This window comes from Hordeum vulgare, chromosome 3H (genome assembly GCF_904849725.1).
Source record: "Hordeum vulgare subsp. vulgare chromosome 3H, MorexV3_pseudomolecules_assembly, whole genome shotgun sequence".
Taxonomy (NCBI): Eukaryota; Viridiplantae; Streptophyta; class Magnoliopsida; order Poales; family Poaceae; genus Hordeum; species Hordeum vulgare.
The window spans coordinates 175763516-175768541 of record NC_058520.1 but is presented as its reverse complement, the minus strand read 5'-3'; positions in this window follow the sequence as shown (position 1 = coordinate 175768541).

Here is a 5026-nt window from a genome sequence, read left to right as displayed (position 1 = left end):
TCTCCATGATCTTCATGGAGATCTATCCGATGTAATCTTCTTTTGCGATGTGTTTGTCGAGATCCGATGAATTGTGGATTTATGATCAGATTATCTATGAATCTTATTTGAGTTTCTTCTGATCTCTCATATGCATGATTTCATATCCTTGTAATTCTCTTCGAGTTGTGGGTTTTGTCTGGCCAACTAGATCTATGATTCTTGCAATGGGAGAAGTGCTTGGTTTTGGGTTCATACCGTGCGGTGACCTCACCCAGTGACAGAAGGGGTAGCGAGGCACGTATCGTGTTGTTGCCATCAAGGGTAAGAAGATGGGGTTTTCATCATAGGTTTCAGATTATCCCTCTACATCATGTCATCTTACTTAAAGCGTTACTTTGTTTGTCATGAACTCAATACACTAGATGCATGATGGATAGCGGTCGATGTGTGGAGTAATAGTAGTAGATGCAGAAAGTATCGGTCTACTTGTCTCGGACGTGATGCCTATATGCATAATCATTGCCTTAGATATCGTCATGACTTTGCGCGGTTCTATCAATTGCTCGACAGTAATTTGTTCACCCACCATGATACTTGCTATTTTGAGAGAAGCTTTGATACGTCCATTTTGCATCATGCTTTCATGTTGATATTTATCGCTTTATGGGCTGTTATATTACCTTGTGGTACCATACTTATGCCTTTTCTCTCTTATTTTGCAAGGTTTATTTGAAGAGGGAGAATACCGACAGCTGGAATTCTGGACTGGAAAAGGAGCAAGTCTGAGTCCTCTATTCTGCACAACTCCAATTGCCCTGAAAATCAACATGGAATTTTTTGGGAATATATAAAAAATACTGGGCGAAAGAAGTACCAGAGGGGAGCTACCAGGGCCCCACAAGCCTGGTAGCCGCACCCCCCTGGTGGCGGCTACAGGGCTTGTGGGCTCCCTGACAGCCCACTGGCCCCCCTCTTTTGCTATTTGAAGGGTTTCATTCCAGAAAAAATTAAGAGGGAGCTTTTTCGTGGTTTCGCCGCCGCCACGAGGCGGAAATTGAGCAGATCCAATCTAGAGCTCCGACAGGACGATCCTGCCGGGGAAACTTCCCTCCTGAAGGGGGAAATCGTCGCCATCGTCATCACCAACACTCCTCTCGTCGGAGGGGAGTCATCTCCATCAACATCTTCATCAGCACCATCTCCTCTCCAATCCCTAGTTCATCTCTTGTAACCAATCTCCGTCTCGCGACTCCGATTGGTACTTGTAAGGTTGCTAGTAGTGTTGATTACTCTTTGTAGTTGATGCTAGTTGAATTACTTGGTGGAAGAGTTTATGTTCAGATCCTTGATGCTATTCATTACACCTCTGATCATGATTATAATTATGCTTTTTGAGTAGTTACTTTTGTTCCTGAGGACATGGGATAAGTCATGCTGATAATAGTCATGTGAATTTGGTATTCGTTCGGTATTTTGATATGTTGTATGTTGTCTTTTCCTCTAGTGGTGTTATGTGAACGTCGACTACATAACACTTCACCATGTTTGGGCCTAGAGGAAGGCATTGGGGAGTAGTAACTAGATTATGGGTTGCTAGAGTGACAGAAGCTTAAACCCCAGTCTATGCGTTGCTTCGTAAGGGGTTGATTTGGATCCACTAGTTTATTCTATGGTTAGACGTTGCCTTAATTCTTCTTTCGTAGTTGCGGATGCTTGCGAGAGGGATTTATCAAAAGTGGGATGCTTGTCCAAGTAAGGGCAGTACCCAAGCGCTGGTCCACCCACATATCAAACTATCAAAGTAACGAACGCGAATCACATGAACATGATGAAACTAGCATGACAGAAATTCCCGTGTGTCCTCTGGAGCGTTTTTCCTCCTATAAGACTTTGTTCAGGCTTGTCCCTTGCTACAAAAGGGATTGGTCCACTTGCTCAACTGTTTCTACTACTTGTTACGTGTTACTTTTCGCTTGCTATGTTTCACCTCGCTACACTATCACTTGTTACCGCTACTTTCAGTTCTTGCAGTTATTACCTTGTTGAAAACTGTTTATCACAACCTTCTGCTCCTCGTTGGGTTCGACACTCTTACTTACAGAAATGACTATGATTGATCCCCTATACTTGTGGGTCATCAAGACTCTTTTCTGGCTCCGTTGCCAGGGAGGTGAAGCGCCTTTGGTAAGTGGAATTTGGTAAGGAAACAGTTATATACTGTGCTGAAATTTGTTGTCACTTGTCACTATGGAAACTTTTCCTTTGAGGAATTTGTTCGGGGTATCTTCACCACGAATGGAAGCACGAGGAGTTGTCCCTCAACTTGAGGTACCTACTGAAAATATCTTTTATGAAATTCCTCCAGGTATGCTTGAGAAACTGCTGGCTAATCCTTTTACAAGAGATGGATCTTCACATCCAGACTTGCATGTGATATATGTTGATCAAGTTTGTGGTTTATTTAAGCTTGCAGGTTTGTCGAGGATGAGGTAAAGAAGAAAGTATTTCCTTTATCTTTGAAGGATAAGGCGTTGACATGGTATAGGCTATGTGATGATACTGAATCATGGGACTACAATCGGTTGAAATTGGAATTTCATCAAAAGTTCTATCCTATGCATTGAGTACATCGTGATCGGAATTATATTTATAACTTTTGGCCTCGTGATAGGGAAAGCATAGCTCAAGCTTGGGGGAGGCTTAAATCAATTCTATATCAATCATGAGCTCTCGAGAGAAATTATCACTCAAAACTTTTATGCTCCGCTTTCTCAAGATGATCGTACCATGCTTGACACTTCTTGTACCGGTTCTTTTATGAAGAAGGATATTGACCACAAGTGGAATTTATTGGAAAGAATCAAACGTAACTCTGAAGATTGGGAGCTGGAAGAAGGTAAGGAGTCAGGTATGAATTTCCAGTTTGATTGCGTTAAATCGTTTGTTGAAACAAACACTTCTAGAGATTTTAGCGCTAAGTATGGACTTGACTCTGAGATAGTAGCTTCTCTATGTGAATCTTTTGTTGCTCATGTTGATCTTCCCAAAGAGAAGTGGTTTAAATATCATCCCCCTGTAGAAGTCAACATAGCTGAAACCAATCTAGTTGAGGAGAAAGTCATTGCTTTTAGTGATCCTATTGTTCCTTGTGCCTACGCTAAGAAACCACCTTACCCTGCTAGGAAAAAGGATTATTCTAAACCTCCAACTGTGATACGTAGGGGTTACATTAGACCACTTGCACCCCCTGAGGAAATTAGAGTTGAACCTAGTGTTGCTATTATCAAAGATCTCTTAGCCGAAGACATAGACGGGCATGTTATCAAATTCTAGGAGGACTCCGCTAGAATTGCTAAACCTCAGGCGAAAGACAAATACGGACCTATAGTTGGCCTGTTCGTTGTTTCTGTTAAGATAGGAGATCACTGTTATCATGGTTTATGTGATATGGGTGCTAGTGTTAGTGCAATACCCTATTCCCTATATGATGAAATCAAAGATGAGATTGCACCTGTTGAGTTAGAACCCATTGATGTCACTATTACGCTAGCTAATAGAGACACTATCTGCCCTCTGGGAATTGTGAGAGACGTAGAAGTCCTGTGTGGTAAGACGAAGTATCCTACTGATTTCCTCGTCCTTGCTACTGCACAAGATAGCTTTTGTCCCATCATATTTGGTAGACCCTTTCTCAACACTGTCAATGCTCACATTGATCGCATTAAGCAGACTGTCACTGTTAGTTTCGAGGGTGTGTCTCATGAATTTAACTTCTTCAAATTTGGAAGACAACCCCATGAAAAAGAGTCGTCTGGTAGGGATGAAATCATTGCTCTTGCCTCTATTGCCGTACCTCCTATGAATCCTTTAGAGCAATATCTGCTTGAGCGAGAAAATGATATGCATATGGATGAAAGAGATGAGATAGATAAAATTGTCTTAGAGCAATATCTTATTCTCAAGAATAATCTGCCTGTTGAACTGCTTGGGGATCCTCCCCCACCGAAGGGTGATCCTGTGTTCGAGCTTAAACAGTTGCCTGATACTCTTAAGTATGCCTATCTTGATGAGAAGGAGGTATATCCTGTTATTATTAGTGCTCTCCTCTCGAATCACGAAGATCAGAAGTTACTAAAAACTTTGAGGATGCACCGTGCGGCTATTGGATATACTCTTGATGATCTTAAGGGTATTAGTACCACTCTATGTCAGCACAAGATTAAAACTGACCTGACTTCAAACTAGTTGCTAATCATCAAAGGAGATTAAATCCTAAGATGAAAGAGGTCATGAGAAAAGAGATATTAAAGCTTCTGGAAGCAGGAATCATTTATCCTGTTGCTCATAGTGATTGGGTAAGTCTAGTACATTGCGTACCCAAGAAGGGAGGTATCACCGTCGTTCCTAATGGTAAGAATGAATTAATCCCACAAAGGATTATTACTGGCTATAGGATGGTGATAGACTTCCGGAAACTGAACAAGGCAACCAGGAAAGACCATTATCCTTTGCCGTTTATCGACCAAATGCTAGAAAGGCTATCCAAACACACACACTTCTGCTTTCTAGACGGTTCTTCAGGTTTCTTGCAAATACCTGTTGCACAATCTGATCAGGAGAAAACCACTTTCACCTGCCCCTTTGGTACCTTTGCTTATAGACGTATGCCTTGTGGCTTATGCAATGCACCTGCCACCTTTCAAAGATGTATGATGGCTATATTCTCTGACTTTTGTGAAAAGATTGTCGAGGTTTTCATGGATGACTTCTCCATTTACGGGTCTTCCTTTGATGATTGCCTCAGCAACCTTGATCGAGTCTTACAGAGATGCAAAGATACCAACCTCGTCTTGAATTGGGAGAAGTGCCACTTTATGGTTAATGAAGGCATCGTCTTAGGACACAAAATTTCTGAAAGAGGCATTGAAGTTGATAAGGCTAAGGTTGATGCAATTGAGAAGATGCCCTGCCCCACAGATATCAGAGGTATACGAAGTTTCCTAGGTTATGCTGGTTTCTATAGAAGGTTTATTAAAACTTCTCT